General features: G+C 39.9%; 1 long non-coding RNA gene across 1 annotated transcript in view; it reads right to left on the bottom strand.

Moving 5' to 3' along the window:
* Positions 1-422: 422 nt before the first annotated feature.
* Positions 423-11,200, bottom strand: part of LOC129054921 (uncharacterized) — a 95,661-nt gene continuing 84,883 nt past the window's right edge. Inside the window, exon 3 of the long non-coding RNA XR_008519533.2 lies at positions 423-1,736. This is a non-coding gene — a long non-coding RNA (uncharacterized LOC129054921). The remainder of the gene's footprint in view (positions 1,737-11,200) is intronic.

Here is an 11,200-nt window from a genome sequence, read left to right as displayed (position 1 = left end):
AAAATTCTTTTCTTTAAGAATGTTGAATATTGGCCCCCACTCTCTTCTGGCTTGTAGGGTTTCTGCCGAGAGATCTGCTGTTAGTCTGATGGGCTTCCCTTTGATGGTAACCCGTCCTTTCTCTCTGGCTGCCCTTAACATTTTTTCCTTCATTTCAACTTTGGTGAATCTGACAATTATGTGTCTTGGAGTTGCTCTTCTCGAGGAGTATCTTTGTGGCGTTCTCTGTATTTCCTGAATCTGAATGTTGGCCTGCCTGGCTAGATTGGGGAAGTTCTCCTGGATAATATCCTGCAGAGTGTTTTCCAACTTGGTTCCATTCTCCCCATCACTTTCAGGTACACCAATCAGACGTAGATTTGGTCTTTTCACATAGTCCCACATTTCTTGGAGGCTTTGCTTGTTTCTTTTTATTCTTTTTTCTCTAAACTTCCCTTCTCGCTTCATTTCATTCATTTCATCTTCCATGGCTGATACCCTTTCTTCCATTTGATCACATCGGCTCCTGAGGCTTCTGCATTCTTCACGTAGTTCTCGAGCCTTGGTTTTCAGCTCCATCAGCTCCTTTAAGCACTTCTCTGTATTGGTTATTCTAGTTATACATTCTTCTAAATTTTTTTCAAAGTTTTCAACTTCTTTGCCTTTGGTTTGAATATCCTCCCGTAGCTCGGAGTAATTTGATCGTCTGAAGCCTTCTTCTCTCAGCTCGTCAAAGTCATTCTCCGTCCAGCTTTGTTCCGTTGCTGGTGAGGAACTGCGTTCCTTTGGAGGAGGAGAGGTACTCTGGTTTTTAGAGTTTCCAGTTTTTCTGCTCTGTTTTTTCCCTATCTTTGTGGTTTTATCTACTTTTGGTCTTTGATGATGGTGATGTACAGATGGGTTTTTGGTGTGGATGTCCTTTCTGTTAGTTTTTCTTCTAACAGACAGGACCCTCAGCTGCAGGTCTGTTGGAGTACCTGGCCAGCCGTGTGAGGTGTCAGTCTGCCCCTGCTGGGGGGTGCCTCCCAGTTAGGCTGCTCGGGGGTCAGGGGTCAGGGACCCACTTGAGGAGGCAGTCAGCCCATTCTCAGATCTCCAGCTGCCTGCTGGGAGAACCACTGCTCTCCTCACAGCTGTCAGTCAGGGACATTTAAGTCTGCAGAGGTTACTGCTGTCTTTTTGTTTGTCTGTGCCCTGCCCCCAGAGGTGGAGCCTAAAGAGGCAGGCAGGCCTCCTTGAGCTGTGGTGGGCTCCACCCAGTTCAAGCTTCCAGGCTGCTTTGTTTACCTAAGCGAGCCTGGGCAATGGCGGGCGCCCCTCCCCCAGCCTCGCTGCCGACTTGCTGTTTGATCTCAGACTGCTGTGCTAGCAATCAGCGAGACTCCGTGGGCATAGGACCCTCTGAGCCAGGTGCGGGTTATACTCTCCTCGGGCACCGTTTCCTAAGCCCGTCGGAAAAGCACAGTATTCGGGTGGGAGTGGCCCGATTTTCCAGGTGCCGTCTGTCACCCCTGGAAGGGGAACTCCCTGACCCCTTGCGCATCCCGAGTGAGGCAATGCCTCGCCCCTGCTTCGGCTGGCGCACGGTGCGCTCACCCACTGACCTGCGCCCACTGTCTGGCACTCCCTAGTGAGATGAACACGGTACCTCAGATGGAAATGCAGAAATCACCCATCTTCTGCGTGGCTCGCGCTGGGAGCTGTAGACCGGAGCTGTTCCTATTCAGCCATCTTCAGGGTCAAATTTCAAACTGAATCTTCATAGAAAAAGAAAGTACATGTGTGAAATGGAGGTATGGGGTTACCGTAGATCCCATGTTGATAGATGCTATATAAAATCTTGGAATATTCCTTGACTTTCTCTTGACTTGACATTTTTGACATTCCACATAAAAATCAAAGATTTATGAATTAAGTGTATGCTCCTGGTCTACTCTGATTTAAGGAATCCTAATTGAATTGTCAGAAATAAAAAGTGGATATCATAGAAGAGAGGGGTTAGGGGTAGGTTTGTGATGAATCAAACCCACTTCAGCTTTCTAAATGAAAAACACAATGCATTTTATAAACATGAGGCATGGAAATGGTGATGTAAGACTGGCATTGAGATGAGAAAAGACTAATAGACTCTTAGCTAACTTTTCTCAATCCTATCCCATGGGATGCCATACAAAAACTTGAAATGGGGGAATCACCAGCAATTCAGATAGTTTAACTCTCATATTTTAGAGTTTTCATTTGAGGAATTATGCCTTTAAAATTCATATACCATTTATCACTTTGTTTTATGTGAGAGAAAGGAACTGCCTAATGTCCATATGTGTTGTCATTTGTTAAAGGCTTTCTTTAAATGTGATGATAAATCAGTCTCCAGCTGTGTGTCAGCAACACTGTCACACTGAGAAAAGGAACCTTGGCTGCTTCTCATATTTTAGGCTTCTCTTAAAATGAACAGAATTTTTGTTTGATCTGTATAGAATCAAAGAGAAAAAAGATGTTAGAAAGTCTCCTTTATCACCTAAAATATAACCCTGTGCACATATTGGGCTTCTTTTCAACACTATAAAGGAACTTCTCTGGCTGCTGCAAAAGATTCTCTTAGCAAGAACTCTACACTTTCTGGCTTTTGTAGGTACTATGACTAGTAACCCAGTCATAACCTCTGATAATTGATTTATTCTAAAGAACATAAAGATTTTTCTTCTATAGGTTATTATTTAATTTTTAATGTATATTTTCAAAATTTCAAGTGAACAGAATATTTTCAAGCAAAAGAATACAGTAAGTTTTCCTCTGTTTGTTAGAGAAGGTCCAATTTGGGTGGGTTCTTAGATTACGGAAAAAGTAGCCCTTCTTTGCCCCATTTCTGATCTTGTGATCTTTACTTATAGTTTATCCCTGATCTTTCATCTACTGCAGATTTTCTTGTATTTGCACCATGAGGAGATCTCCTTTTTGCCTGTCTGGTCTCTCTTTTAATGAATCATTTAAAAGACCTGTACTTTTCTACTCATGCAAAAGGCAATACTGGTTGTATTTGTGTCAGGAAGACACAAAAATTAGGAAAGGTACTTTTTCTGGCACCAACTATGAGGCATCAGGAAAAGAGGTAGGATTCAGAGTTATAAGATCTTGATTCAGACTCAACTCTGTGAACATTTTAACCAAATCGTAACCTTTCTGAGCCTCATCTGAAACGGACCATCTCATTTAGAGTTGTGAAGATGAAAGATAATGCATTTTAAGGATTAAAAGGGATAATGCATGTAGAAATGCTTTGTAGATGCTTTATAGATTGCACAGTGCTAATCTGTTATTGTAGGCCTGATAACTTTACTTCTCTGTACTGGGAAAGTCATCTCATGAATGTAACTCTACTCTCCCTTGAGCCAGATTGCCTTGGATAGGGTCAGGTATCAGGTAAGTTGTTTGGCTCCCATATCATTGTCTGCGAATTGTGTAAACATGTGCTTTTGTAGCCCACACTGATGTTGGCCTGAAATACTAAGAACAATACCACTCCCCTTAGCCATTTAGCTAGTGGCAGTGGAGAGGTCTAGGGGGAAAAGAAGAGAACCAATGAGTTAAAGAATAAAGGGAATATTATGATGATGCTACACCAGAGTCAAATGATTTCTTCAGAAGGAGGAGCTTTTCCCAAGTGATCCCACAGTGAGAAATGGTTTAATTCATTTCTACAGATCAAAGAGATCAAACAGAAAATTGGAACAGGGCGCAAGGGAACACCATGCTAAAATGGCAACAGGCAATTCTCACAAGGTATAGAAAAAGATGAGGACTCTGCACTTCAATAGTGAATTTTTTTTTGTTGTTTTTTTTTGAGACAGAGTCTCATTCTGTTGCCCAGGCTGGAGTGTAGTGGTGCAATCATGGCTCACTGCAGCCTCAACCTCCCAGAACCTCCCAGGCTCAAGTGATTCTCCCACTGCAGCCTCCCAAGTACCTGGGACTACAGGTATGTAGCATCACACCTGGATAATATTTTAAATTTTTTTTTTAGAGAGACAGAATCTCACTATGTTGCCCAGGCTGGTCTTGAAATCCTGGGCTTAAGAAATCTTTCTGACTTGGCCTCCCAAAGTGCGGGATTACAAGCATGAACCACTGTGCCTAATAGTAAAACCTTAACAACTGTCAGTGAAGAGGCTGAATTTTTTTGTATTCCAATATTCTTTAACGGTAAGAAGTGACTAATACAGTATAAACTTGTGTGGGATAGGAGCTGCCTGAGATCAGGACAAAACTGTCCATGAAGAAGAATTGTGAAAGAAAAGGAATCAAATAAGGCCACTGCAAAAACTCTAATGTTCCTTAATGAATAGGCTTAGAATCATACTATAAAAAATTAGATAAATACATAAAACCATATTGTATGGAATTCAATTTATTTTGTAGATAGTTATGCTTCTAAGATGTATTGTCCTAATAGTTTTTCTGTCTCTGTCTCTCTCTCTTTCTCTCTCTCTCTCTATATATATATTTTATATATATATATATAATAAATGTGTGTGTCTGTGTATATGTAACTTTCAAAAAGTATTATAAGAAATTACCTGACATGAGTGAAAAGCAACTGATACACAGTCAAAATCTGTTGTTCACAATGGGTGAAGAAAACAGCCTCATCACCCCTAACAGAATTGTGTCATCACCAGGGATCTTTTTAATCTAGTTTTGTCACATTTTATGCTTACTGTGAAATGTTCTCCTGACTCTTAGATTCACATATGTGAGCAGAAACTGTTAGGATTTGTAATTTTCAAATCATGTACATTCATGGGGGTAGAGTTGGTATGATACAGAATCATTCCTTAAATAAACAAAACTCAAAATCCTACAAAAAGTGAGATGAGAAGAGCTCTCAGGAAGAATCACTAAAGGAGGGAGAGCAATTTTCCAAGGGAGTTTTTCCTCTTTGATGAGCACATCCTACTTTTAAACCTGATACCAAGCACGTTCAGCCTCCACAGACACTGCTCTTGCTGGAACAGACTGAAATGTCTTAAGCACAGCTTGATTCTTATTAAGGAATTAGCAAAGTGCAAAGAAGGCACACAAATGTAAAAACAAAATCATGACATTTAAGAATTGCAAACTTAGGATATCACAATGTGTTTAACAGACGTGGTACTATTTACAGAATATAAATTATTTAATCAAAACTGGATTCAAATACTGGCTCTGCTATTATTAGCTATGCAATATTGGAAAAGTGCATTTCCATGAACATCATTCGTTATTTTTCTAAAGAAGGTAGTGGTAGTGGTATTTTTTTCATGTTATATATACAGTTCAGTCTCCCAGGAATAGCTGAATGATCCAGAGGTTTACGTTTAACCAGCAATGGCTAATCAAATGCTTTCCCCTAAGAAACTGGAAATCTCAATTGAAAGATAAGACTAAAAGCCTTTGTAGTAGACTGACATTGATACCATTACTCTAAAGAGACAATAGACCCTTGCTTCTAAGGTTCTACAGATTATCTTTTTTCCTTGCATCTCCACAGGCATGTTCAACTCTTCCTTTGATCCTGTGAGATACCTAAGGATTCTTCCAATAATTGTTGCTGTATTTGTTTGGGTTTTTTTTTTGTTTTTGCTTGTTTTTGTATTTTGTTTTGTTTGTGGCTCTAACTAGCCATAACTTGCTTTTTATTTCATGCGATCAGAATTTTGAATCAAAAAGAAATAAGCATTAGGAAGGAGAATGCTATAAGTAAAAATTTCTGAAATGTGGAATTAATCTAGGTAAAGTAGGAGCAGTGGTTCCCCATGATCTTAAACTGTGAATGATTTGGTTTGGCTGTGTCTCAACCCATATCTCATAATTGTAACTCCGACAATTCCCACGTGTCATGGGAGAAACCTAGTGGGAGGTAATTGAATCATGGGGGCGAGCCTTTCCCATGCTGTTCTCATGATAGTGAATGAGTCTCATGGGATCTGATGGTTTTAAAAATGGGAGTTTCCCTGCGCTAGCTTTCTTCTCTTATCTTCTGCCGTGTGAGACGTACCTTTCACCTTCCACCATGATTGTGAGGCCTATCCAGCCACATAGAACTGTAAGCCCATTAAACCTCTTTCATTTGTAAATTGCCCAGTCTCAGGTATGTCTTCATCAGCAGCATGAAAATGAACTAATGCAGTAAGGTGTATCAAACGATGCCACGGTAGTTATTTAAAGGATTCTTCAATCCCATAGTCCCTGTGGCTTGGGTGGCATGTGATCCAGGTTAGCCAACTGAATAATCAAATCTTCAAGACTCACTAGAAGTGATTAATTCAGTATACACTCATGATCCAACTTAATTCACTAAGATTCAAGTCTAGAACTTTTATTTGAATTGTTAGGAAGGAAGAGTCTCTTTCTATTGCTTAATGAGGTACTAGAACATACAACTAGTGCTACTAGCAGCAGTCTTGGGAACTCAAGCAGAGAATTTGCCTAAGAAAGAATCGATACAGAGGAAAGCATAGGCAAGAAAAGGGAGAATGAAAATTTGCTTGAGAAACTAGATGTAGCCAGGCCTGCATATTATCTTGATACAAATACCTGGGGCCCTCCAAATAAATACAGCTTTGTAAAAATAATTTCCTTCTTTGATATCTTGGATACTTCTATAACATTATTAAAGCTTTTAGTTTTATCTATATTTAAATTGCTATGGTATTATCAAGTTGCATCAGCCAGCATTGTATCAGTGGCTAAAAGCTTTTGTGTTTTTTTTTGTTGTTTTGTTTTGTTTTTTGTTTTTCTTTTTTCTTTTTTTTTTTTTTTTTTCTGAGACAGGGTCTCACTCTGTTGCCCAGGTTGGGGTACAGTGGTGCAATCACAGCTCACTGCAGCCTCAACCTTCCTAGCTCCTAGCTTCCTAAATTGTGCCTGAAATCTCAGCACTTTGGAAGGCCAAGGTGGGTGGATCAGTTGAGCCCAAAAGTTTGACACCAGCCTGAGCAACATGGCAAAACCCTATTTCCACAAAAAAAAATGACAAAATTAGCCAGGCATGGAGTCGTGCCCCTGTAGTTCCAGCTATTCAGGAGGCTGAGATGAGAGAATCACCTGAGCCTGGGAGGTAGAGGCTACAGTGAACTGTGATTGCACCACTGCACTCCAGCCTGGGAGGTAGAGGCTACAGTGAACTGTGATTGCACCACTGCACTCCAGCCTGGGTGACAGAGCAAAACTCTGTCTCAAAAAAAAAAAAAAAAAAAAAACAACTTTCAGCCACTGATACAATGCTGACTAATGCAACTTGACAATATCATAACAATTTTAATATAGATACAACTATTATATTTGAAGTGACAGTGTGTAGGTGGTTTTTAATTATATATTGAAAGAATTTGTGGGGTTTTTTTTTTTTTTTTCTTTGAGACAGTCTTGCTCTGTCGCCCAGGCTGGAGTGCAGTGGCGCAGTCTCGGCTCACTGCAAGCTCTGCCTCCTGGGTTCAGGCCATTCTCCTGCCTCAGCTTCCCAAGTAGCTGTGACTACAGGCGCCTGCCACCATGCCCGGCTAATTTTTTGTGTTTTTAGTAGAGATGGGGTTTCACTGTGTTAGCCACGATGGTCTCGATCTCCTGACCTCGTGATCCGCCCGCCTCTGCCTCCCAAAGTGCTGGGATTACAGGCATGAGCCACCGTGCCCGGGCTTTTTTTTTTTTTTTAATTTAGCTCAGTTGCCTAAGTGCCTGGCAAAGCTTGATGTGCTTAAGTTGCCTAACTTATATAGATGATTCCATAAAAGAGAGTTCATCTCTTCTCGACTTCCCAAGGTAAGAGGACACACACTAGCCTGTCCTTCTGCTATTGCATCTACTGGGAGTCACTAATTAGATACGTTTTTTCCCATGTTGCAGGACAGAAAAAGCACCCAACTTTGTTGAGGATTGAAGACCCTGGGCTGTCAGGACACCTTTACCATCTGCTTGGCTGTATTAGTGAGACTCTGTTACCACTTCACTATCCTCTTGGCTGGAATGCTTTATTTTGTTCCCTGCTATGTCTAAGAAAAGCAAGTGGTTGTCTTGAAGCTTACTTATGTTTTATCTACATTAAGCGATTCTAATTCCATGCATAAAACCCACTTATTTAGAAGGTAAAGAATCTGTTATAGTTAGCACCTCTGAAACTAGAAAATTTGTTTCTGATCCCACTAATACACAGTTCTATGTCCTAGATTTTTCAGGTACAGGAGCCAATAAATTCTTTCTGTCTCAAGCCAATTTGAATTGCATTTTCTGTCATTTGAAGCCAAAAGAGTCTTAACTAATACAGTGGCTTGCCTACAACAATAGGCTTATCAAGTTTTATAGCCTTGGGCAAGCCTGAGTATTATCTGTTCTTTCTTTCATCCTCAGATCTTCCTTGCTGATGAGCCTTATGTCTTTCTACTTCTTTACTCATCCCAATCCTCACATGTGCAATGTACCACAATAAGTTGCCTGTTGAAGGCATTGGTATTCAACAGATATTTTTGAAGGCAACCCAAATGAACATGAATACTGACTGGATTTAAATAGTTTTAAGTATTTCTGTAAAGATCATTTACTTAACAGTGAGAGTCATACTCTGTTTATCTCTATATGCCCTGAACCTAGGAAAATCCTAAGCATATTGGTTGCATAAATTAATAAAGTTAAAATGAATTAGAAAAATTCACTGGGTGGGGGAGTTGAAATGGATAACTGCCAGGACAGGGTCCCTGTAGGCTATATAAAAATGTTGCATGAGAAAATTCTTTTTTTGTGAGAAAGAACAAAAGGCAAAATCATAATAAGAATGCCTAAAATAAGCGAAAGGTATACCAGAGGCTGTACAAAGGTTTAATGCCCTAGGGAAAGTAGAATTGCTTACACTGCTTTGGTAGTAGAAAGAGAAAGGTTATGCTCTCGTAAGTTATGTAGACACCTTCAATTAATTATCGTAATCCGGCAAGGAGAAGGCCCAGTACTGCCATGTCATGGAGACTACCATGTGAATCATGATCCTAGATTATAGCAGCCCTAGGACAGCCAGTGGGGTCATATCCAAGGAAGGACCATGGCCCCTTAGGAGGATGATCCCACCTCTCTTATTTTCTTCTCCTTTCATTCCAGACTCATGTGTCCGATTAAAGCAGGGAAGGTGGAGGGCAGTGGAAAAAGACTTTTAAGCTAACAATTTTAAAGTCTATGTTAGCAAAATCCCTAGTCCCTACATAGTCCTAAGGAGAAACTTTTCCCTAACTGAAATAAAGTTTATTTTGATAGTCTCATCTTTCCAAGCAGTCTAACACAAACAGCCTAGTTTTTCTATTGGCAAAATGGACATAATACTACCTGCCCTATAATCCTATAGTTATCATAATAACTGTTGCCAAAATAAACTCATATATCTGAAAGTACTTTGTAAATTTGAACATATTTTATGGTTACAAGTTTTATGATTCTTCCTTATGCCCATACCTGGTGTCCGGACATTGAGGATTTGGCCCTGAGTAAGTCAAGCACAAATACTGACCAGTTAGAATTAACCACTTGCTGCAAATAACAGCCCCCTAATAATGGTGGCTTGGTACAATATGTCCTTCATCTCATAGTCCATCATAGTCAGCAGTTTATTATTCATCTCAGTTTCTTGGATCTCATTACCTCACCCAAATCTAGATTCAGAGCCCTCTCATTATACCAGCCAATGGGGAAACAGAGGGAGGGCAGAGCCCGGGAGGATTTTCTAAGCAGGCGCACATCATGTTTCCTCCCATTCTGTTACACAAAACTCAAATCACATTGCCATGCCTAACTACAAATGGAACTGGAAATGACAAGCTTGCTGGTACCCAAGAGAAAGAGCAGAATATGAATAGTTGTGAGCACTGGATCAGAGACACTTGGCCAAGGCGTTAATGAATTTACACAATTCTTCATCCTACAATTCATGAAGAGATCTTCCCCAACCTTGTCCCCCACACCATCTGGTTTATAGACCCATTATAAAACCTAATAAAGTACACTGTAATCTTCTTGAGTATAGGAACTTTTTTTTCACTTTATTCCCACAATGTTTAAATATAGTGGGCACACAAAATGTGCTAGTTGAATCTATAAAACTAGTCAGGTACCTGACTCCAACTCATTTAAAGAATTCAAGTCCAAAATCAGTGGTGGTTTCTTAAACACCTCCCACAGTGCAAAGTTGCTGCCAAGAAATGAATGCCTAACCAGAAAAGTTCTCCAACTCCACTTTCCAACCCAGAGACTTCTGTCACCTAATACAGAGCTTAGCACATAGTAACTGTAAATATTAACTGTGGTCAGCAAGCGAGTAAGTGATTAAGTGAATAATTTAATGAATTAACATGAGACTAATCCAAAAGTTTTATAAATCCAGTGAATTTGCTATTTGAATCATTTGGAAATCAGTAATGTTAGTTTTCTTTTATTCTCTCATTCTTTTCTAGTCTTTTGACTGTCCCACATCAGTCTAACTGAAGAGCTGTTTTCTGGTAGGCGAAAGACTCTAGTTTTAGTTCTTGATTGAACGTTAACTCTGTGTTCTTGAGCAACTCAGCGGATCCCAAGGCTGCCCCTCCATCCTCTGAATCATAGCCTTTATTTGTTACTCATGTAGGACTTACACACTAGCTGTACCAGCTTGTTGTCTTGCATTACTGTTATCTTTCAGATTGTCACATAAGTCTTCATCTGGGGAGGACTTTTCTCCTCCAATTGATTGTGAACAACAGTAGTGTATGGCTCACATGTATTTTCTTTGTTACTTCTCATTGTCTAACAAAGTCACCTTTGCTAAACAGAAAGGAGTAATTCAATAAATAATCCTGAGATTCACTGAGAAATTGTTCTACATTCAGCAGACACTTTGGCTCTGGCCATGTGCCAGTGCAACACTGAGCTGTACACCCAACTCACGGTCCTTGCCGTTAGGGAGCATCATCCAGTGGAGTAAGAAAGATATTAAACAAGTACCCATTATGCAATGTCATAAGTGCCATAAATAAGTACAAAGGATTATAAAGGAGCGGTGAAGAAACTTAATAAATTGCCTAGACTTTTAAGATCTCAGCTTTACCACTTATTGGCTATGTTACTTTGACAAGCTATTTTAACCTCTCTGACTCAGAGTTTCCTCACCTGCAAAATTAGAATAATAACAGTATCCAACTTACAGGGCCATAAAGAGGATTAAATATGTTAACAT

Source organism: Pongo abelii, chromosome 19 (genome assembly GCF_028885655.2).
Source record: "Pongo abelii isolate AG06213 chromosome 19, NHGRI_mPonAbe1-v2.0_pri, whole genome shotgun sequence".
Lineage (NCBI taxonomy): Eukaryota > Metazoa > Chordata > Mammalia > Primates > Hominidae > Pongo > Pongo abelii.
This window is presented reverse-complemented; position numbering and strand designations above follow the sequence as displayed.